The sequence below is a fragment of the Malus sylvestris genome, chromosome 11 (genome assembly GCF_916048215.2).
Source record: "Malus sylvestris chromosome 11, drMalSylv7.2, whole genome shotgun sequence".
Lineage (NCBI taxonomy): Eukaryota > Viridiplantae > Streptophyta > Magnoliopsida > Rosales > Rosaceae > Malus > Malus sylvestris.
In genome coordinates this window covers 7,926,948-7,952,097 of record NC_062270.1, presented here as the reverse complement: position 1 = coordinate 7,952,097, position 25,150 = coordinate 7,926,948, and the positions used below count along the sequence as shown (strand labels likewise).

The window sequence follows — 25,150 nt, the reverse complement described above, 5'->3', positions numbered from 1 at the left end:
TGTAGTAGTAATTAATATCATTTTGATCACCTTTGACTCTTCCTTGATTGAACCGTTATTGTCTGTTGCACGTGTGTGGGAATCCTGATGTGTCTTGAGGGTAATTTTATCATTTTTACCCAAAAGTTCACGTGTGACCTCCATAATTTTCTTGATTATTTTTAGCTCCACAAATACATTTCCGAAAAGTAAAGCTAATATAGGCATCTTGGTTAAACTAGTTCCCAAATAGGCCATAACAATCCGAGCGAAACTAATTGTGGTTAATAAGTTTGGTTAGGTTCAAGTTTACAATTTCTTAGTTGCACATATGAGTAATGTTAAGGAGATCACATTCAGTGAGTCATATTTGTACCTCATTTTAATAGAGGTAGGGGTCACCAATACAAATAGGCCACACTTGTATTAGAGAAGTGTTACTAATGTGGTCTTCCTACCATTTTCCTAAACGATTATAGCAACTCCACCAGCGAAGAATTGCCCTTTCAATTGGGTTTAATTGCCCCCCAACCCATTAAAAATTGCTCCAGCGGTTGCAAAACCAGTGGCAATTGATGCAAGGGCAGGCAGCATGGCAGATGCCCTGCCAATTGTTGCAAGGGGTAGGCACCATTTCTTTGCACCAGCAGACAACCGTGAGTCCAACCCACATGATGACCAAATGAGGCCAAACAACTATTTCAAGATGAAATGGAACCGTTGGAAGAAGTGATGAATAGCACATGAGAATAAGGTTTTGCTTGGAAGATGAGGAAGTTCCATACACTCTAAGGGAAGACGGACCAAGCCACACTGATTGTATCCCCTAGTTTAAAATTAATTATGTTTGCTGTAATGTGATAACTTTCAGTTGTATTTGAAATAATTTATTGGAATTAGACTTTAATTATGTTTGTTATAAACCCCACATTCATTACAAATTAAAAATATATATATATATATATATATATTTGTGAATAGTAATCGCCCTTGCCATTGTCCTTCTTCCACCCAAACTGGTGGAATTGCACAAAACCACTTACTGTTTAGAGTTAAAAGCAAGGGCAACTTTATTGCCCTCGCGCTCCAATTGTCATTGCCCTCCACCAACTGGTAGAGATGCTCTTATGCAAGACTTTAATTTCCCCATTTTGAATTTACTCATGCAACACACTTAACATACTCCTTAAGAGCAACTCCACCGTTGCTTATTGCCCTGGGGATAGGCAACTCAATCCACTCTCCACATTTCCCAAAACACTCCAGCCCACTCGGGCAATTGGGTTCAAGGTGAGCCCGGTGGAGAAGTTAGGCAATAATTGCCTGGCTTAGCAGCCTGCTTATGTAACATCTTACATCGCTCAGGAGAGTGGATCATGTAGGCCTTATATGTATATTCCCATCTCTACCTAGCACGAGGCCTTTTGGGAGCTAACTAGCTTCGAGTTCCGTTGGAACTCCGAAGTTAAGCGAGTTCGCGCGAGAGCAATCTCTCATCATGGGTGACCCACTGGGAAGTTCTTGTATGAGTTCCTAGAAACAAAACCGTGAGGCCGTGGTTGGGGCCCAAAGCGGACAATATTGTGCTATGGTAGAGTCGAGCCCGGGATGTGGTGGGGGTCCGTGCTAGGATGCTACAGCTTATGTGACGCAAGGCTGACGCCAGCCACAATTTAAATTATTAAAAAATTATAAAAAAACTAATTAAAAATATAAAAGGGAATTGTTATTAGCACTCCAAAAATCTTATTCTACACTCCAACTTTCTATATTTAGAAAGAAAAATACACTTGTGAGGAGTGTAGAATGAGATTTTTGAAGTGCCAATAACACTTCCCATATAAAAATTATAAATGTTTTTCTATAAATGCCTAACAATGTTCTTCCACTTTACACTACATTTCAATATTTTTAAATAGTTTCAACCAATCTTTATTATTATTATCTGAAATTAAAAATAAAGTTATCTTTTATTATTTTATAAAATAAAAAAATACTAATATTTTAATACAAATTGCTTGAGCTATTCAGTTTAGGGTGGATATGCAATTTGGCAATTACTGTTCATTTAAGGAGATTGAGTTGCCTATTGCCAATAGGGGCTTTACTATATTGAAAGTGCTTTAAAGATTTTATTTTTGCGGTTCTTAAAATGATGGCATCACTAATATACCGGATTGTGATCACTTAACTTCTTGAGCCAGAAGGTCTTCCTAGTTATGTAAGGTCTTCCTAGTTATGTCCTAAATTATATAGGTGGCGCTTGTGGTATAACATGAAAGGTTGGAAAGTTTATGCGAGCTGGGGTCATGCATGTCCACCTCGTCCCACATGAAGGGTAAAAAGAGGCTAGCTACGTTTCACAGCATTTTTGTTTGGGGTGACTTTCAAATCGACCACGAAGCTTAAAAGTTCTCACATTGTCCCTAAAGATTTTAAGATTGTATCAATATACACATTTATTTGAATAAGACTCTTTAATTTTGGAGACATGTAAGTCACAATTGCACCACATCAACTAAAAAACTCATTAGCTTAATGAATATTTAAATGTTCAAATATCCAAAAAGTGTAAATTAATACAATTTCAAAACCTTAGGGTCAATGTGAAAAAATTAAGACCTTACAGCCTATTTTAAAAATCACCCCAGTAAAAGCCTAAGGACCTGGCTTTGTATAAATAGTATTGCTAGTCACCAGCCTAACTCCAGCCTTGGAACAAAAAAAGTTCAAAAGTATGAGTGAGCTAGATTAGGTCTAGCTTTTGTGTTCTTCTATCAGGATTTTCCAAACTGTTTTTTAAATTAGGATTCATCTCTTTTTTAACCATAGACATATTAGCTCTCCCATTAGTCGTTCTTATTGTCCTTGTCTCTCTTAAATCAGGTGGATGGATCTTAAATAGCTTGTGTACTCCCATACTGATCCATACGATAGGATATATGGATTCTTTTTCGCTTGTTCTCCAACTTTATGGGTCCAGTCCTCCATGGGTTAATTGTCTTCTTTTTAGGGTTAGGGTTTCTGCTTCTACAATCTGCATAATTTGCATGAGGAATCTCAAGACCATCAGTCAGAGTAAGTCAGTATTCGCGGGTGCAGCATCATCAAGATTCACATACAGGCAAGGGGGCTACCTTTATCGATCGAGTAAATTGTTACCGCACCAATAAGAATATTTCCTTCAACTTCCTTTTGTACTTGAAAGGTAGTTCCTTCGAAGTGGGAATCTTGATGATGCTGCATCAGCTGGTACATGACTATTTGGAATCTGCGTCGATGATCCCTGTGAAGAAGGTGAGAGAGCAATTTTTGAGGTGCCAGACAATTGATTTTTGGGGTTATTTTAGTTTTAAATCCTTTGAAGATTATTAGGTACTAGTATTAATCATGTCTTTATCTTCTACCATATGTTGTTTGCTTATCAGAATTAAGTTGACTAATGGATGAAACGTCACCGTAGGTGTATCCGGCAATTAATTTTTTCAATTTTGACCATCGATCGTAGATTAGCGGTGGTTAGATGTGTGAATCCATTCACAACGTGGAAATATAAACTTGATTCTGACGATAAGTCTGGCAAATGAAAATTAATTCAAATTCGGATTTTATATTATTTAATTAGCTCTTTACTAAGTTCTGCACTTCTGCTAGTGCTGCCTTTGATTCAAACGGACAGGTGTAAATATGAGATGATATGATCCAAAGCACCATCTTAATTTGCTCAATATTTTTGTTGTGTTATTGATTTTCTAGGCATTTTTACACCACGAGAACATCAGAGCACCTGATGGATCTTCTGATTGGCCACCAGCAATGCACGAGGGCAGGGTAATACTTTAATCATGATTAGTAATGCTTCATATAATTTGTTGAATCTTTTCTGTTGCAGTCAGTAAAATTAATCTGTTGATCAACGTTTTACCTCAATACACCTCAACGGGTTTTAATTGTGTAAAAATCTTACTTAACCAACCCAGGTTATTACTTTTTAATCCTTATTTTTGTTGGAGGTGTATCACTTTGTTGTTATCACAATATTCTTCTGAAGTTTAGGAATTGGAGCTCTGATGTTTGTTTGATTCTCTTTGCTGAAAGACTAATGATGGGTTAGGTACGCAAGAATATTAATGTCAGGAATCTGATGTTTTATGGTTTACATCTGAAATCAGCTTTTAGTTTATACATGTCCTATGCCAATTCATGACATATGAAATACCTTTTGGCTTTGCTTGGTAAAGAGGATTAGCTTATGTAGTCCCATTCACTATATTGAAGACATTAAAAAAAAAAAAGATGATAAATTTCTTATTTTGTCTAAGTTGAAGTTTACTTTTTTAAGTGAAAATATCCCTACTAATCACCACAAAAATGCTAGGATTAAAAAAGACAATTATTATTCATTAGTAACCTTCAACTTGGACAAAATAAGAAATTTGTCATTCATTTCTTCTTTTAAAATACCTTTAGTATAGTAAATAGTCATATACAAACCAATCCTCTATGTCAGACAAGACCTTTGTGCAATAAATAAACAAAAATATATATGAAGTATATTGATTCTGTGAGACTGTGATTATCATAAAGTAATGTGGTGGATGGTGAGTGAATAACCAAATTTATTAATTTCTCATCAGTTGAATGGAAAGTAGATTAACTTTTGTCTCTTATTTGAAGGCATGACTTGTGCAGTTTGATCAAGTTTTCGCAATTCAGGGTACCGTTTAGTGTGGAAAGTCTTTGCAATTGATCAAGTATATATAATCACGATCCTGATAAATCCCCTCTCAACAAAGTCAAGCTTTCACCCAGTAAAGGCTCAAGACCAGTGTCTGACAAAAGTTGGTAACCCTAATTTATCGAAGATCTAGATCCATTAATTCTGCATGAAAACTTGACTCTGCCTTTATTAGGTGATGTTTGTTTCCCACAAATCAGATGAGAGAGGACTAATTATTATTATCTTACATTATCAGTGCAGAGTAGATAAACCAAAATTTAGATTGGTATTGAAGGTTGATGGGAGAGAGTACAAGAAATAAACAAGAGTGAATGAAAGCAAAATGTTCAGAGAGAAAATAACTTATAGTAATTCTTTATATTTGGTTTTTAGTTTTTATTTTGTGTACTTTTCTTATTAAATTTCTTCTACATCTCTCCCACCAACCTTCCTCCATTAGAGCAAGTCCAGCCTTGCATGTAGGCCGGGGGACAGGGGAGAAGAAAGGGCCCGAGGGCCTGTCAATCAGCTCCAGCCATGAAGAGCCCGAGCTCGTGGAGAAGGCCCAAGCAAGAGGCCTGTCAATTTGTGACAGCCCGGCAACCCGAGCTCCCAACCCTTTCTTTATTTTTTTCTATCAGGCGCGTGCACCCCACTCGCGCGTGGGGGCGCGTCGCCCGACACCTTTTCAGAAAAATCAGGCGCCTTTTGCAGTGTCTCAGTTACTGTTGGGAAGCCACGTGGCTTCCCACGGTCCGTTCGATCTCAACAGCTCCTTCATTTGGTCCGTTGGATTTCAACGGTAAAAAAAAAATCTTATTTAATATCAACCGTTCGATTTGAGATCAACGGTCGATATTAATATGCTTTATAAATATAGAAAAAATAGTTTTAAAATTAAGAAAAGTTACCGTTGTGACACGTGGCACAATCTGGAGTGTTGGAATTCAAATTTTTTAAAATCCAACGGCAGAAATTAATTATTTGAAAAAAAAAAATTTTTAAATGGAAAAAATCCGAAAAAATTGTAAAAAATCTGAAAAAAAATTTGTAAATTTTTTTTTTTACTTTTCTAGAAATACCACTTCTCCTCCATCTACCTTACACCACAATTTCATATTTTCTCAACCACTTTCAATCAAATTCCTATCTTTCTCTCAAAGTTTCAATTCAATTTTTTTTCCACAAAATGACTACTGATGCAGGTACGAATTGGTCGCTTCTTGAAGATGTTGCGTTGTGCACTAGCTGGGTTGAAGTTACTCATAATTCCCTTACGGGTAATGAGATGCAGTTGCGATAAATGTGGAGTTTAATTCATAGCAAAGTTCTTGAGCAAATGAGTGGGAAAAGAACCAAAGAATCGATGTCCAATCGTTGGAAAATACTTAGTCATTCCTTTAGTACGTGGAGACATGCCTTGACACAAGCTAGTAGTAATGTTCGAAGTGGGGCAAATTATACGGATAAGGTAAGATTATTTGTTTGTATTATTTATTTGTTACCTAATTTCATTATTATTATTATTTGTTTGCATTATTTATTTGTGACCTAATTTCATTATTATTATTTGTTTGTATTATTTATTTGTTACCTAATAATTTCATTATTATTTTTATTTGTATTATTTTATTTGTTACCTAATTTCATTATTATTATTATTTGTTTGCATTATTTATTTGTGACCTAATTTCATTATTATTATTTGTTTGCATTATTTATTTGTGACCTAATTTCATTATTATTATTTGTTTGTATTATTTATTTGTGACCTAATTTCATTATTATTATTTGTTTGTATTATTTATTTGTTACCTAATAATTTCAATATTATTATTTGTAGCAACTTCAAGCACAAGCATGGTATGGTGCCAAAATCAAATCAAGAAACAAATCATTCACCCGGTAGGAATGTTGGAATATTGTTAAAGATTGTCCTAAATTCAAAGTTGTGCTTGTTGGTCCAGAAGTATGCATGAACAACATCCCTCTACACAGCACCTTTGTACACAGCACCCTTCCACACTCTACACCCAATCATGGCTCCCATGTTGATGAAGAAGATGGAGAAGAAGTGCCTGAAACGCCCATTCCTGAACAAGCGTCGGGGTCGACCCGTTATCCAATTCGGCCTCTAGGTAAGAAGGCTTCAAAGAGGAAAGGGAGTGCTTCCAAAAATGATTATGGAAAGTACATGCAAGAACTTGCTCATCAAGGTGAATTGACGTTGGCGCGGGAATTGGCGAAATATGAGGCTGACAAGGCTAGAGATGAGGTAAAAGCTGCAGCTATTCAACAAGCATTTCAAGCTGAACAGAGGGAAAGAGAGCTACTTAGGCAAGAAAGGGAGTTTCTTAGAGAAGAAAGAATTGCACAACGAGATCGTGACATTATGAACACGCGTTTAGAAGGGATGTCTCCAAATTCTAAATATTTTTGGCAGTCGGAGAAAGCGGATGTGGTGCAAAGGAGGCGTGCAAGAGAAGCGAGATCAAGACAAGATGGTCTTAGCACAACAAGACAAGATGATCCTAACACCACAGATTGGTTAAGTGGTGAGGAATATGGTACTTTTGTAATCGGAGCCCATAGTTTTCCAATCACTTTGGGTTGTAATTTATTATTTATGTTGTTTCCATTTTATTGAAGTTAGTACTTTATTTAAAGTGAGAGTACATGTATTTAATTTTGTAATATATTTATCCTAATAATAGAATCTTTGTTCATCAAATTGTTCACGTATAATGAAATTATAAAACACACCAAATAAAACTAAAAAACTCACCAATTGGAATTACATAAACACACCAAATAAAATTACATAAACATACGAAATAATAAAAAACTCACTACAAAAAACACACCAAATAAAATTACATAAACATACCAAATAAAATTACATAAACATACGAAATAATAAAAAACTCACTACAAAAAACACACCAAATAAAAATACATAAACATACCAAATAATTCACACCAAATAAAATTACATAAACATACGAAATAATAAAAAACTCACTACAAAAAACACACCAAATAAAATTACATAAACATACCAAATAAAATTACATAAACGTACGAAATAATAAAAAACTCACTACAAAAAACACACCAAATAAAAATACAGAAACATACCAAATAATTCACACCAAATAAAATTACATAAACATACGAAATAATAAAAAACTCACTACAAAAAACACACCAAATAAAAATACATAAACATACCAAATAATTCACACCAAATAAAATTACATAAACATACGAAATAATAAAAAACTCACTACAAAAAACACACCAAATAAAATTACATAAACACACCAAATACAAACAAACATACTAAATAAACTTAAGTATCTTCAGCTTGTTTCAATGCCCATTAATGCTCTATCAAGTCAATTTGCCGATCATTGTGCATAGACGACCTTTGAAGTGCAGTATATCGTTGAATGACCCTTTCATTGTAACGTCCATCCCTTTCTAATGGCTCGTGTTGCACGGGTTCTTCGGTGGCATCATGTGCACAATATATCCGTGTTCTTGAATTGTTCATCGTGTCTGGCTCTGGCTCATATTCATCAACAACATCATAATCGAACTCATCTTCCATAATCATGTTGTGAAGAATGACGCACGTCATCATGATGGATCGAAGTGACTCTACATCGAACATTCTGGCAGCACCCCTGACGATCGCCCAACGAGCTTGAAAAATACCAAAACAACGCTCCACATCCTTCCTGCACCCCTCTTGACAGCTTGCAAAGTGTTTTTCCTTTGCACTTCGCGGACGTGGCACTGTTTTGACAAATGTTTCCCACCATGGGTAAATGCCGTCAGCTAGGTAGTATGCCCCATCGTACCTACGTCTGTTGACGACGTACGTGACTTTTGTTGCCTTTCCTTGCAGGACGTCGTTGAACACTGGGGATTGGGCAAGGACGTTGAGATCATTTTGAGCCCCCGGAACCCCGAAAAAGGCGTGCCATATCCATGTATCAAAAGATGCCACTGCCTCCAAAATGATAAATTTTGATCCTTTTCTGTCCCCATATGCGCCTTACCATGCACTTGGACAGTTTTTCCACGTCCAGTGCATACAATCGATGCTTCCTATCATCCCAGGAAAACCTCGCATCTCGCCCTTCTTCAGAAGCCTTTGCAAGTCCCTGTGAGTAGGTTTTCGGAGGTACTTTGCGGTGTACAAAGATTCGACTGCTCCGCAAAACCTCATCAGGGCCTCAAGAATGGTTGATTTCCCCATCCTCGTTATCTCATCCACTTGGTCTGCAGATGCTCCATACGCAAGCATCCGCAATGCAGCAGTGATTTTTTGCTCAGGCAGGAGACCCATAACACCACAAGCATCCTTCTTTTGCACAAAGTAAGAATCATGGTTGCAAACATCAGTCATGATTCGGTTGAACAAATGTCGTTCCATTCTAAAACGACGTTTGAAGTACGTATAAGGAAATGCACTGTTATGGACAAAGTAATCGTCCAACAACTCTTCACCCCGTCGTTGCCTGCTTCTATCAAGGTTTCTTGAACGGTTGGGCCTGCATATCTAAGCAACAGTCTGGATGAGTCGACGGGAATGTGAGGCTCTGGCCATTCTTGTTTCGTCATCTCTCCTTCTACGCTCCTCATCCTCTTTCATCTCATTTTCGGCTATCTGAAGGTTGAACAATCCTGCAGATTGGTTAAACAATTCTTCCTCTTGCTGATCGATTTCCCACATCATCCTTGATGAAGAAGAAAACATTGTAATGATGGATGGTGAAGAAAAAGCAGAAACTATGAATAATGAGATAGAGATGTTGAGAAAATTGGTGTGAGATTTGTGAGGATGGATGGTGGATTATATGGACGATTCAGAAATGATTGGATTGTAGATAAGGCCACGTGGCATGCCGTCATTCGTTAAAAATCTGATCGAAATCTATCCTCAAAGATTCTGAAAAGATAATGACACGTGGCACGATCGTATTGGATAAAAATCTTATCGAAATCGATCTCCAATAATTATCTTTTCGAATAATGACACGTGGCGCAATTTTGAACGAGTTAAAATCTGATCGAAATCTATTGTCAAAGATTCTCAAAAGATAACGACACGTGGCACGATGACATTGGATAAAAATCTTATCGAAATCCATCACTAAATAATTGTTTTTTTTTATAAAATGACACGTGGCGCAACGAGAACGATTTAAAAAATCTTATCCGAAATTACGAATAATTTTATTTTGTATTATTTAAACAAACAAAAAAAAACTAATATTTTATTGCTTATTGCCAGTGGGGAGGGCTCCAAGGATGGAGATGCAAATGACAATTACTGTTCATTAATGGCAGTTACTATTCATTAAAGGCAGTTACTGTTCAAAATGGTGGATTCAATAGTGGATTGCCAGGGGGCAGGGCTTCATGGGTGGAGTTGCTCTTATTTTATATCCTTCATTTCTCCCATCCCATGCACTATTTCTATAAAACAAAAATGAAAGCTAACAACTAAATAAAAACAAAATGATTATCAAACAAGTTCTCAAGTGATCCAATGCCAAATGTTTCCTAAGCACTAATGTTGTTATTTGGTTTTGGTAGGATAATAACTTTTTTGCTGAAGAAATCAAAGTTTGCGATATGCTCAAACAAGACTGCAGGAAGCTATTTGAGCATTCAATATCAAAGCCTGAATGCTTTTCTATAGATAAAGGGTGCACAATGGATGATCCCAGATTGGAAAGATACTGTTGGAACTCATTGTTGTCCCACATCAACCAAAGGGTCAAAGGGTCAAAGAGAAAGTAGTTTAAATAAAAATAGCCCTCTCTAACTAACACCGAGACATTTTGTGATAAAACCTCACACCTGAGGATTGTATATGTGGTTAAGTGGGAATAGTATCAGTGTTGTTGGAGTGGGCCATCGGACCGTCTACCTTAAAAATTCTACATGGTATCAGAGCCAAGAGGCGGGATCGTACTGTCACGTGATTGGGTGGATCCCCGTTTGGCCTCGTGCGATAGGTGAGTCCCAACATGGCTCCACGTAGGCCAAAGATGTCACGTGATTGGGTGGGTCCCCATTGGCCCCGCGTGATGGGTGAATCCCGACATGGCTCCACGTGGTTGCCGATGTGGATATCCACGTGTGACCCACAAAATGGGATCTCACGTGCGGGGGAGTGTTGGAACTCATTGTTGTCCCACATCAGCCATAGGGTCAAAGAGAAAGTAGTTTAAATAGAAATACCCCCTCTCTAATTAACACCGAGATCTTTTGTGATAAAACCTTATACCTGAGGATTGTACAAATAGTTAAATGGGGATAATATTAGTATTACTGGAGTAGGCCCTTGACCCGTCGACCTGAAAATTTCTACAGATACAATCTTGTCTCCAATTTTACTTGACAAGTTTTTAGTGGACAGTTATAGGTTTATTTTGAACACGAGGTATATATTAATTAGCCGAATAAGGCTGTTAAAATTATGAATAAGTTATACGAGAGAATTCACGGCCCAATCACTTTCTTTGCAGTAGTCAGAACACGTCTGCAGCTAGCTTCTCAAGTGGTCAATGCTACAAGTATCCTGTTTTATGCTTCTTTTATCTTTTTGCCGCAAAACATTTCTTATTTACACAGTAGTTCAAGTTCAAGTAAGTTGCATATGATTTCAAAAGTTGAGTCTTGAGACGACTTTAAGAAAATCTAGGACTCTGCATTGGGAATAACTTTACAGCAATGCCGATCGATGTTCCAAATTGCTATGAATTGCTTGGTCTGCGTTCTAGAAATAAATAAAATCTTAATTGATAGGACGGCTATTAACAATATCTTCAATTCTTATGTTTTCTTTGTTCATGCATGAATCAATATAGGCTATAACATAATAGATATTTAATAGTTTTTCCGCTCGAATCTTGTTGTTGCCTACCTAAATACTACTTAATATTGAAGCAATGCCGATCGATGTTCCAAATTGCTATGAATTTCTTGTCCATGCATGAATCAATATAGGCTATAAGCATAATAGATATTTAATAGTTTTTCCACTCGAATCTTGTTATTACCTACCTAAATACTACTAAATATTGGAGCTTTAGTTAAGCTTGGATTATATGCTCATACTCATTGGCCTTTCAGAATGAGATAGATGCTCCTAGGTAAACATATCATTAATCTCAAAGTGTAAGCAGGATTCGGAGTCAGACATTTCTATTGAACTGTTTACTAATTATCAGGAATCAGAATTAAAATAAAGTTTATCCCCACTAAAATTGTTTACAATTGCCCATAATCAGAATCAAAATTAGTTTGATTAACAAAATAAACTTGTATAGAATAATTCTATTTTATTTTTATTACCTATTGCCAATAAATATGTAATTATTGTAGATAGAGCTAAATGGTCAAACTAAAACTATTTTACAGAAGAAAAAAAAATTGTGCTATTTTGATCAATGTATTGAATTAATATTTTTTTTTTAATTTTCTCTTTGAAAATTAAACTCCTTAGATCATCTCCAAAGAAGATGTCAAATTTTAATTTAAAAGCCTATGTGGCACATTGATTTTTTTTTTTTTAATTTTGTTCACCAACCGATATGTTAAATTTAAACTTGTTTTGGCCTATATTTAATTGACAGGGAAAGGGGGCCGACGACACAGAGAAAATATGGGGAGAGAGATGTGTTTGTAGGGTTGTGTTGATGATGTGTTATTACCCATAAGCAGTGCCTTTATTTATAGTAATAAGAGAGGGAATAAATCCTTCTCCTCCAAGGAATACAAGTCCTAATAGGGAAGAATAACTAGAATCAAATATAATCTAGGATTTACACAATCACACTTAAATAAGAAGTTTATAACACTCCTCATTGAGTGTGTAAATACTTAAGTAGATTCGGCATCATGTAGAGGTTAAGGAAGTTGACTCATCAGCACTGATTCTGGGAACACGCTATTTTCAAATAAGGTAGGAACTTGCATAAGGAAGTAAGTCTCACAAAAAACCATATGGCTATGGTAAAAACCCAAGTCGGGACAAAATCCATAGTCTAAGGAAACATGCATGAGTAATGCAAGTCAAATGAAACGTCTACGGGACGTCATCAGGGATGTGATCAACCTAAGATGGGTGCCTCATCAAAACCTCGTTAGGTAGCAAAAACCCAGTGGGAAAAATGCTCATAATCATAAGGAAAAAGAGTACATTAAGATCAAGTAAGTATACTTCAGGATACTCCCCTTGAGTTTGACATAATTCCAGATAGAACTAGCAATGTTACAACTCAAAAAGTTTAAACATTCAATTCCTTGAACAAGCTTCTGAAACGTCATCTTCAGTAGTGATTTGGTGAAGAGGTAGGCCAGATTGTCTTGTGAACAGATTTGCATGACTTCAATCTTCTAATGCTTTTGTTGTTGATGTGAGAAGAAGAAATTTGACGCAATATGCTTGGTGTAGTCTCCTTTGAAGTAACATTTTTGAACTGTTCGATGCATGCTACGTTGTTTTCATAGATCGTCGTTAGGACATCAATAACAAGGTAAAGATTGCAGGAGCTTCGAATATGGCCCACAACTACTCTTAACCAAAAACATTCCCGAGTTGCTTCGTGTAAGGCGAAAATTTCAGTATGGTTAGACGAAGTGGCAACTAAGGTCGGTTTAGTTGACCTCCAAGAGATTGTTATGCCTCTAACGGTATAGACATAACATGTTTAAGAGCGCACCTTGTGCGGATTAGATAAGTATCATGCGTCGGCATAACCAACAAGGTGAGGATCAACTCGAGATAAAGGGGTGACATCACTCGAGGATCTGTAGGGATAGAAGAAGCCCAGATCTATGGTACTCTTAAGGTAGTGGAAGATATCTTTAACACCAGTCCATGTTAGTGCATTACTATATCTTGCCAAAAGATTAACACCGAATGAGATGTCGGGTCTAATGCATTGAGCTAAGTACAATAAAGCGTCTATCGCACTTAGATAAGGAACTTCAGGCTCTAAAATCTCTTCAACATCCTTATTCAGACGAAATGGATCTCGTTTTGCAACTAGTGATCAAACAACCATAGGAGTACTCGAAGGCTTCACTTTATCCTCGTTAAAGTGGCGCAACATCTTCTAGGTATAGTTCGATTGATGTACTAAGATTTCATCCGAACGGTGCTCTATCTTAAGGCCGAGGCAGTATCGAGTCTTTCCTAGATCTTTCATCTCAAATTCCGACTTCAGATGCGCGGCAGTTCTCGTGAGCTCTTTAGGAATTTCGATAAGATTCATGTCGTCGACATAAACTGCAACTATCACAAAATTGGAATGTGACTTCTTAATGAACACATAAGGGCATGGTTCATTATTCACATATCCCTGACTAGTCAAATACTCACTCAGACGGTTATACCACATTCTTCCGGATTGCTTCAAACCGTAGATTGAACGCCTCAGCCGAATTAAGAGCGTGTTTCGGGGTTTGGAAATATTTAATCCAGTCAATGTAAGTCTTTCGGGAACTTTCATATAAATTTCCGTAGCAAGATCCCTATATAGGTACACAATTACTTCGTCCATTAGCTGCATACTCAGTTTTTCGGAAACTACCAAACTGATAAGGTAGCAAAAATTAATCACATCCATAACGGGTGAATAAGTTTCGTCATAGTCAATCTTGGGGCATTGTGAGAAGTCTTGCGCGACAAACAACAAGACGAGCTTTGTAACGCACAATTTCGTTCTTCTCATTACGCTTCCGAACGAAAATCCATTTGTAGCCAACGGGCTTCACATGTGGAGGAGTAGGAGCTATAGGTCCAAACATCCTACGTTTCACAAGCGAATCAAGTTTGACTTGGATTACTTGTTTCCAGTTTGACCAATTGATTTTACATTGACATTCATCAACGGAACGAAGTTCAATGTCATCACTCAACATGATCTCAGTAGTTACTGCATATGTTAATGTATCGTCGACAATCATCTCATTTCTACACCAAACATCATCCAAGCTAGCATAATGGACCAAAATCTCACGATTCTCGGAAGATGGATTCGTCTCTTCAAGGACACTTCCGTAATCTAGAATTTACTCATGAGTTGGATCGAATGAATAGGCGACAGTCGGATTCATGGTAGGCTCTTCAGGGGCCTATGCCGTGGGTTTCCTTTTCCGAGGATGTAAATCCTTTGAACCAAAAAGTCTGCCATGCTTTTGTGTAAGGGCAGATAATTGGCTAGCCACTAATGTACGTGGATCGGCCAAAGTGGCATCCCGGGCCTCCAGGAGGGAAGTTTGTCGTACATTTGGTATATCCATCTTTGCAGGCACATTTGTAGCTAGAATATATGATCTTGTCTAGATCGGTTAAAGCATCTGGCATGCTCTGAGCTATGCTCTGAAGATCTAATATGCGTTGTACTTCAATTTCAGACTGAGCGATACGGGGATCTAAATGAGACAAAGTGGGAGTTGTGCACAATAATTCGTGTCGTTTTTTAGGAATATTGACGTTCTTATTTCCCCCTAACGACTGGAAGACTGTCTCATAGAAGTGACAATCCGCGAAACGAGCGTTAAACAAATTGCCTGTCAAAGGTTCTAATTAACGAATAATCAAAGGGGAATCATATCCGACATAGATTCTCATCTTTCGCTGAGGCCCTATTTTTATACGTATGGGCGGCAAAAACAGCACATAGACTGCACAACAAAACATGCACAGATGCGATATGTCGAGTTTGTATCCGGTAACCAATTGAATGACGCTATATGGTTGGGTCGCAACAGGCTTTAAGCGGACCAACATGGTTGCGTGCAATATTGCATGGCCCTAAGCAGCGATCGGGAGCTTGGTACGTATGACCAACGATTGAGCAATCATTTGTAAGCGCTTAATGAATGTCTTTGCCAAGCCGTTCTGGGTGTGAACATGGGATACTGGATGTTCAACTTTAACCTCAACCGACATATAATAGTCATCAAAAGTTTTAGATGTGAATTCTCCAGCATTATCCAATCGAATAGATTTGATCGGATAATTAGGGTGGTAAGCCCTGAGTCTAATAATCTGAGTCAACAGTTTAAAGAATGCAGCGTTCCTTGTGGACAACAAGAACACATGTGACCAACGTGTGAAAGCATCAACAAAAACCATAAAATATCTAAATGGTCTGTAGGGAAGGTGAATCGGTCCACAAATATTCCCCTGAATCCTTTGTAGAAAAATAGGCGGATTCGAGCGAATCTTGTCATAAGAAGGCTTAATAATAAGCTTTCCTATTGAGCAGGCTTGACATGCGATTCCTTGAATCAAACTTAAACTTCAGGTTAGTGGATGCCCGTGTGACGATTTGAGGATACGGCGCATCGCTATTCGTCCAGGGTGTCCTAAACGATCATGCCAAAGTGTAATTTCGTGCACAGTCCGAGAGGTAGGGCCGGCCACATAGTGGCTTTCTATAGGGTGTATGGTCGTAGTATACAGACCACTCGGGATACGCTACATCTTCTCTAGAATACGCTTCTGGCCATATTCATAGGAAGTTATGCACATAAATTTAACTCCATTTTCTACATAGGTTTTAGCATGGTAATTATTATCTTTAATGTCCTTGAAACTCAACAACGTTCTTTCGAAACACAGAGAATAGAATGCCACATCAATAGTCAAAATTGTACCATTAGACAACATTATCATAGTCTTCGATCAGGTTGGATGGGCCTGAGAGGGTTGTCAGACGTGCATTCTTATGTATGAAGTTAGTGAAATAGATGTGTTCACGTAAAACAGTGTGTGTGGTTGCACTATCTGCCAGACAACGAACTTTCCTACTAGTCATACCTAGAAATAAAAATTAATTTGAATTGGTCACATGCATAAAAGTTCTTAAAAACAAATACCCATTCAAAATAATTTAAGTATTCAAGGGTAGTAATTAATTAAAACTTAATATCCAAAAATAAATCACCAACAAATAATCCAAACATAAAGGAAATTGTTCAAAATTAAACCAAAAAGAACAAGGGGGGTTCGGCCACTAGGTGGAATTCGGCCCCATTGTCTAAATTTCAACTAGAAAATAGTTTATGTCTAAGATTCTAATCTTCCATAGGGGTGGTATCCTCCTGAAAGTCAGAAACCTTCATCTTGGTACTCTTCGATTCATCCACTTGCACAAAGTTTGATTCAAACTTCTTACGACGAGAATGATATTCAGCTACAACCTTCTGGGGAGCTCGGCAAACATGGGACCAATGGTCATTTAAACCACAGTGATATCACAAGTCGCATCCATGGTTTCAGGTGCTTTACCCTTTTTCTTGAAGTTTGGGGCCTTGGAAGCGAGGTTAGGTGATAGGAGCATATTTATGCGACTGAGTTAGCTTGTTCTCATGCATTTATGTTGTTATTTCTTAGTTAATTATGTATTTTAAGCTATTTTCGTGTGTTTGTAGGTCCATAGGCCTTATGAAGCAATAAGATGCATTTTGGAGCAGTTTTGGGCTTGGAATGAATAGCACATGCATGGAGCAAGGTGGATGGACGAAATTGAAGACTAAAGAGGCTAGGAATGTGTTAAAGAGAAAGAAGAATTAATGTAAAAAGGACAAAGAGCTCAGCCACAAAAGGGTGTCACTCCACCATTCACCTTTCCATCATTGTCGTGCACCACCATTGCACTCCCTTTGGATTCCTATGACGTGCATCATCATCCATGTTCCCTCCATTAACTCATTTGTTGCATCATTCCACCTCCATTTCCTTTCTCTACCATGTGCACAAGCATTCATGTTCCCTAGCTGCAACACCACTCCATTTTACCCTTATGCTTTGCATCATCACTTCACTTTCACCTTTGAATCATTTCAAACACCACTCATTGCACTCAATTGCTACACCATTCCTTGTTCCCTCCATCATTTCAGATTTCATGCATCATTACATTGAATCATTGCACTCAATTGCTACATCATTCCTTGTTCCCTCCATCATTTCAGATTCATGCATCATTACATTGAATCATTGCACTCAATTGCTACACCATTCCTTGTTCCTTCCATCATTTTAGATTTCATGCATCATTGCACTCAATTGCTACACCACTCCATGTTCCCCTCCATTGCCATGCACTTCCTTTATAAGAGGAAGTGTGTGTAACATAAATTTAGTTCATACTTGGTGAGATCATTCACTCTCATTTCAACACAACCTTCATCCAAACACTTCCATTCATCTTCACATCTATTCCTCCATACAAACAAACCTTCAAACACTCACCAACACCTTGTGCCGTAGCAAAGGAATGGAAGGAAAGTGCTTGGACGTGCTTGTTGTCCAACTTGGATCGTTGGAGCGTTTAGGTGTTTTCTTTCTTTTGTTTCTAATGTTTAAATTCATTTCTTTTCGTTTTGTTGTAAATATGAGTGGCTAAACCCCTCTTGGCTAGGGGTGATTTCAAAGCCATGATTATGTGTGCAATATAATTTGATAAATTCCAGTTATGAACTCTTGAATCGTGAATGCAATTGGCTTAACTATTTGATTGATAACTTATTTGTATTTGTTAATTAAGGGTCGACACTTAATTGGCATGCATAAATCCGTTGCTAGAATATAAGGAAGTTTCATATAACCGTTACAAACTTATATTCACATGTAATGGAGGTCGCTTATAAACGATCGCGTTAAGTTTAATTCCTAGCATGAGTGACATGATGTCATAGTTGCAAGTGCTTTGTCAATGCTTAAGATTTTCATTAAACGTAATGATCTTTGATTCTATCTCTATTATGATGTCATGTAGGGAACTTTTAAAGAATGTTTTGGGTTGTCGAATGATGTCATCCAATCCAATAAAACAAGGAAAATATGAGAATTAACTAGTGATGTCACAGTTAATTTGGGGCATTGTCGTTCATAATTCAATGAAGTAGTAACTGGAAATCAAGTTATTTGCATACATGTCATGTGTGGAGAAAAAGCCTCTAGCTATCCCATCCATCATCTTATTTCTCAAATTTGTTTTACAATCTGTCTAGTTTTTCATACTTGTTTGTTTGTTTCAACTTCTTCCAAAACTCAATCCCCCTTTACTTTAGTGTGTCTAATTAGTTAGAATCTGTTTTAATTTGTGTTTTTAAATGTTTTGATTCAAGTAAAAGTCAATTTTCGTCCAAAGTCATTTCTAGTGTCTAGTTTAAGTTTATTTAGTTGTTTTAAGCTGTTTTGAGTATTTTAAGTTTGCTTTGAGTCTTGTGAGTCTTGTTAAGTATTTTTAAGTTTAGTTTTATGTTTTTGAGTCAGTTTAGAGGTTATTAGCAAGCCATCCTAATCCTCGGTCTAGAACAATCCATACTTATACTTATACTACAGTTGTTAAAAGAGGGTTAAATTTGTGTGTTAAGTTAATTTTTGCATCATTAGGGCGCTTCTAGGCTCGGTTTCCTCCCTTAGATGGGTCTTGGCTCTGTTGACCTTGACAATGTGGCTTCTGGCCACCCCTACCACACCTGTTTTGGCATTTTGGGCGTTTGTTTATGCTATAATGTGCTTCAGGCAGAGCAGTTGCCCCAGTCGGTTGAGCTTGATGATTTCTCATCAACAGCTAATTCTGCTTTTCAGCGAAAAGTAAAACAAAGATCAAATCCAAAAACTTAATGAACTTCTAAGCCCTTTATTGTTGCTACAGGACAATATTAGTAGCAGAGAAGGTTGAATATGTATTCTTTAAGATATCCTCTTTGGTCAAGGTCTCGTTACAGAACTTAAAAAGTGATCGAATTCGACAAACTTCAGAATTATATTCATTCACAACTTAAAGTTTTAGAAGTGCAAATGCTACCAATCATGTCTTGCTTCAGGCAAGAAGATGTTCTTTTGGTAATCAAGGCGATCAGCCGAAACGATCCAGAGTGCTCATGGATCTTCCTCAGCAAGGTACTCGGTTTGCAGTGCATCATGAATATGTTTTTGGATGAAGATCATAGGAGTGGCTTTCTCAGCTTCGCCAACCGAGTTGTCCATCTCATCTTCAATGGCGGGATGCAAATTCTTTGCTGTAAGGTGGAGCTTCACATCTTTGACCCACTTAAGGTAGTTTCTTCTAGAGACCTTCAAAGTGGTAAAGTCGGGTTTGTTCAAATTCAACATGTTCCTATCACAAAATAAATGGATAAGATGTGGTTAGTGTAATGGAGAAAAATCAATCCATTCACATAGGAGTAGAACATTCAGGTTCTAATAGACATGTATTGGTTTAAATTTACATGAAAAAGCTTCAAGCTTTCATAGGCGAGTGATGTTTTTAAGGAAAACTTCAGGTTTTCAAACAAGGCATGTTTCTAGAAACTTCGGGTTTCGAAATAATTATGAACTTCAGGTTCATATTTTCCTACAGATAAACGCAAATATATACACAAAAATATGCAAATAGAACTTCAGGTCTAGAATTATAATTAAATTAATTACTTGGACTTCGGGACAAATTTAAAATGTGGGTGAAAAAACATTATAACACCCAAATTGTCTAAAAAAATAAACAATTAAACTCGGGGTCCAAAAACACGAACCAAAGCCCACGAGTGGGCTGGGAAAAATTAATTCATAAGATCCAAGCCCAAATTTGGGCTGGAATGGGCTGACCAAGCTAAAGGGTTTCAGGCCCAAGGCAGCAAACGGGCTACCAAGGAAAACCGAGCCCAAAATAGGCATAAGCAAGGGCGCTAATCGTGTGCGGTAAAGAGCACGGAAGCACCAGCAAGGCCAGGATCCGGTGTGTCGCAGCGCAGGAAAATCACAATAGCCGCGTGGGCTGGGTTCCACTGTCTCGAGTGGGCTGAGAAAAGAGGGGTTTGCAATGGGTTGCAGCCAATAAACCCTAAAAAAACCAAGTCTAGGTTTTAGATTGGGTCGAGAAGAACCAAAGCCCAAGAGGGTTGGGTCTTTGGACCAGAAAAACATCCCAATTGTGTGCTGGGTGTTGTGCTCGCAAGGGAAGAACACCGGACCTGTCACTTCTGGCAGCAGTCTGGGGTTATGGTTCACCGTAAAACCTCTTCCCAGGTGACAGAGAGTGAAAACTCGACGTCGATGAACCAAGAAACCCTCGAGTTCGAGTTAGGGTTTTCAAACTCCAACAAGATTACAAAAATCTCGGCCACGATTTTGATAGGGACAACTTCAAGTCGTCAGAAAAAGCAGTCGTGGTGGTTGGGCATGGTTACAAGCCATGTTTTTGTCAGAAAATTAGTGGTGACACCGGTGATGGCGTCGGGTTCTAGGTTTGGAGACTAAGGGTCTATGGTTTCGGCTTGCTTATGGGTTTGGGTTCGAAGAACCCAATTTTTTATTTTTTTAGTTAAATTCAATTCAATTGCATGCATATTCATATAATTCAATGCATGAGCAGATATATGATGCAATTCATGGCAATATCAATTCACATAATTCAACAATTATGGATATAATGCAACGCAATTTATGTAGAATCTAAAATTCGAAAAAACGTAAAGTTGGGTCATGCATTATAGTGAATGTTCATGTTATCAGGGCTGCAAAAATATCTAGATAAAAATCGTTGTTTTGGAAGAACCTGATTGCGTGATGATATTGATGAATTAGTTTGATGCATAAAACTTTCACGTCAAATTCCTAATCGTAACGGTAGAAGCGTGCTGATAACGTGTTATGGTCTATATTTAACTGATAGGGAGAGGGGGGCACAGAGAAAATATAGAGAGATGTGTTTGTAGGGTTGTGTAGAGGATATGTTATTCCCCCTACGCAGTGCCTTTACTTACAGTAATAAGATAGGGAAGAAATCCTTCTCCTCCAATAAATACAAGTCCTAATAGGGAAGAATAACTAGAATCAAATATAATCTAGGATTTACACAAAATCACACATAAATAAGAAGTTCATAACAATACTATTATTTATTACATTATTTACTTTTTATAGTTGTGTTTAGTATTTTTAAACAAAAAATAAGTATAAAAATTATGAAAAACATTTACTAATTATTAAAAATAGATTTGAAGTTGCTGTCAAATTTAACAGCAATTTCCTCTTTCCATATCATGCCACATAGGAATTGACATTTGGTTGGAAAACACTAGTGATATCTTTTTTTTTACCGTTATTACTGATGTGAACTTTTTTACATATTCTTTGGAGATACTCTTACCAAAACAAATAAAATAAAGAAAAATTACCAAAAATGACCCATTTTCTTAATCTTTGGACTAAAATAGGACAAACTGGTTATGCACAAGCCACGCACACCATGCACAAAAGCGAAATGACAAAGATACCCACATATAAATTGTAAAAACTCATAGGTGATGACGTCATTTTTCTGATTTCGAAGAGAAAGCTGTGAGCTCTGGGTTTTTGAGTTGGTTAAGATCTGTGAGCATATCATGTGCATGTCGTGTGCACATCACGAAAAACCCAATTTGTCAAAACCGTGGCTGGTGATGTTTGAGGAGTCGAGTTCCGGGGACCTACGATTGCAGCATCCAATCATTAATAAGCCACTCAGGTTCCCTCCTGCATTTTCTTCGAAGGAATTCAATTTATTGGACTTTATAAGATTGTCAAATTGCGAAAATCCTATAGTCTGCAGTTTAGGGATAGTATCAATGTTGTTACGGCTTGTGTGAACAAAATGGTAGTCATGGGTGCAAAAAACTTGAATAATTGTGGTATTTTAATGATTTGTTCTTGAGATTCGGGGATGAGAAGTTGACCCATGTGGATAAACAAAGCTCTTCACCTCTTCTCATCCTCATTCTCCACCAAACCATCCAATCAAAAGATTCAAAACTAAATTAATTAATTAATTAATTAAAAAAAAAAACTCCATTTCACATCTTCAGTAACCAACCACCACACGATCATCAGCAAGCTGCCACAAAAATCCAACACCAAATCGATGACTGCTGCCGCCAAAACTAATCCGAGAGGTGGGATTCGGTTTGGCATCGAATTAGGCTCCATTTGGGATCGAGGAATTAGTTTTAGGCTTAAGAAGAAAAAGAAGAATTAGGCTTTTCCATTTTAGGACCGAGGAAGCCTTATGAAGAGCCTTCTTCTTCAACGAGAGATGCCTCGGGTTTGTGCAAAAGTGTGGGTTTTGGGCGAGAAAGATTTTCGGAGAAATGTGCAAATGCTGACTGGGTTGGAGGAATTAACCTATTTATTTATGAGGGCAATTAGGTTATTTTTAGTTTTAGGGAAATCTTAATTCTGTCATATTGTTGTGCATGTTGTGTGCATATGTTAAAAATCCTATTTTGATCCAAATATTAAGAAAATTGGTCATTTCTAGCAATTTTCCTAAAAAATGGTGAAAAATTAGAAGAAAAAAAAAAGGAAAACAACCCAGCAAACCCATCATCGTTCCCACAACGTGACCTGTCATCGTTATCATCGTTCCTAAATTCAAAATCTGATCTGTGAGCTCAATTTGAAGGAACTCGACGGAATTTTGCAGCAGAGGAAGAAAATATTTATGGGTAATATGGATACAAAAAGTTTGATTCCGATCTAGCCTTCCCTAATCCGATCTCCCCCTCAGGATTTCGATTCCCCCAATATTAGGAATCAAACTTTTGATTTAATGTGGGACCCCGTGTTACTGTTAACTCTACATGGTTTGGTAAACAACGGAGTAATCCGAAAATGGGAATGACTTTCATTTTACTCATTCTGTTTCCATGTATGTAAACATGCCCATGTTTACTATAAATTTTTTTGTTTATACAAGCTAATATTCTACATGGGGAAGGCACACAACTATAGTCCAACTTGACTACGTTTAGATATGTAAAAATTAGGGAAATATATTTAATACAAGCGAAAATTAACAGGAAAACAAAGTATTTCAAAATTTCACACACCACGAATACTTTGTTCTTCACCATAAAGAGGTATTTTAAAAGTACAAATAAGTATGATAGGAAATCAATCAAAAGAAACCTTTGTTAACACTCAAAACTATGAGGTTAACAAAAACTAGTATGGTCAAGCCTTGGTGGGCTCAAGATATAAAGCTAGATTGAGAACAAAAGGATTTATGTGGTTCGCCCCTAGAAATAGGTTGTGTCCACTATAGTAATCTAATATGGGACACTTTGGATGCGGTCTCTAACTATTAATATTTTTTTATTGAAACCTTGTTAGTTTTTAGTTTTTGATTGAGGTCCCTGACATTAATGTAATAATGTAAGTTACTATATTTTTTTAATTAAAAATTAAAAATTGAAATTTGTAATTGTTTATATTAATGAGATTTTAAATAAAACCCATAATTTATGGGATTAAAAATAATAAAATATAAATTATACTCTCTATTGTATTGTGTGTGTTTATATATATATACATATATGTATGGGTACATTAACCAAAATTAACAAAAAAAGTTATTGTACCAAAACATGGATACATTCTCAAATCAACGAAAAAGAATGTACCCATATAAGTTTAAACATGGATTAAAAAATTTGAATGGATTTTATATTAAAAAATGGGTACATTTTACATATAACAAATTGATATATTTGAGAATGGGTACATTTAAGATTAAAAAAATTGAAAAATTATATGAATGGGTACATTTAAGATTAAAAAATTGAGAATCTTTTTATATATAAAAAAAACTAATAGGTACAAACTTAATTTAATTTAATTTAATTTTTTATTATTTTGGAAATGTTTGAATTGAAAATTAATTAGAAGTTTAATAGAGGTGTGAGTATTAAACCCTAAATTAATTACTAATTTTTATATTAAAAAATTATATAATAAACAAGTAAATTCATTATCACATTAATGCTAGGGACTTGAATCAAAATTTGAGAACTAATAAGGTCTTAGTCAATGAACAATAAAAACTAGGGACCGGATACTAATTTTTCCAATCTAATATATATATATATATATATATGATGTGGATGACAATAGCTCTCAAGACAATGTAATGTGATTTTGCTCTTGTGGATCCCACCGCTTATAAGGGGTATTCAACTCCTTTACCTAGGTCCTAAGTGAGCCCCAAAAGTCTTGAGCTCTTAATTCTTTCACTGCCCTATCATTTAATCGAACACATAGATATGACCTATATGTTATTCCTCAATTATCCACATGACAAGTGGAGAGACAGTGCCATTTACATAGAGCTACTTGCATGATTTTTTTGGTCATTGCATCTTGAGTGCATCGTTCGTTAAAGGATGGTTTAAAAGCATTTTGCCTTAGCGATAGGTTTAACAGCATTTATGTCTCTTCATAGACTTCATTTTCCTTCAATGGCCAATGCATGACTTAGAATTGACATCTAGACATACCTATCCTTGTCGGGTCTGTCAACTGACTTGAGCTGTCAGAAAGTATTTTAAGTTCTATGCTCGTCTCTTCTTATCGGTAAACAATTC

At 36.7% G+C, this 25,150-nt stretch overlaps 1 long non-coding RNA gene across 2 annotated transcripts; it reads left to right on the top strand.

Annotated features, from left to right (window-relative positions):
* Positions 1–2,706: 2,706 nt before the first annotated feature.
* On the top strand, positions 2,707–7,430 carry LOC126591147 (uncharacterized). 2 transcript variants are annotated; one of them, XR_007612261.1, is made up of 4 exons: positions 2,707–3,276; positions 3,736–3,810; positions 4,672–6,170; positions 6,543–7,430. It is a non-coding gene; the product is annotated as an uncharacterized LOC126591147 (long non-coding RNA). The 2 variants fall into 2 exon arrangements; XR_007612260.1 differs by having other exon boundaries at positions 4,657–6,170.
* Positions 7,431–25,150: the final 17,720 nt, after the last annotated feature.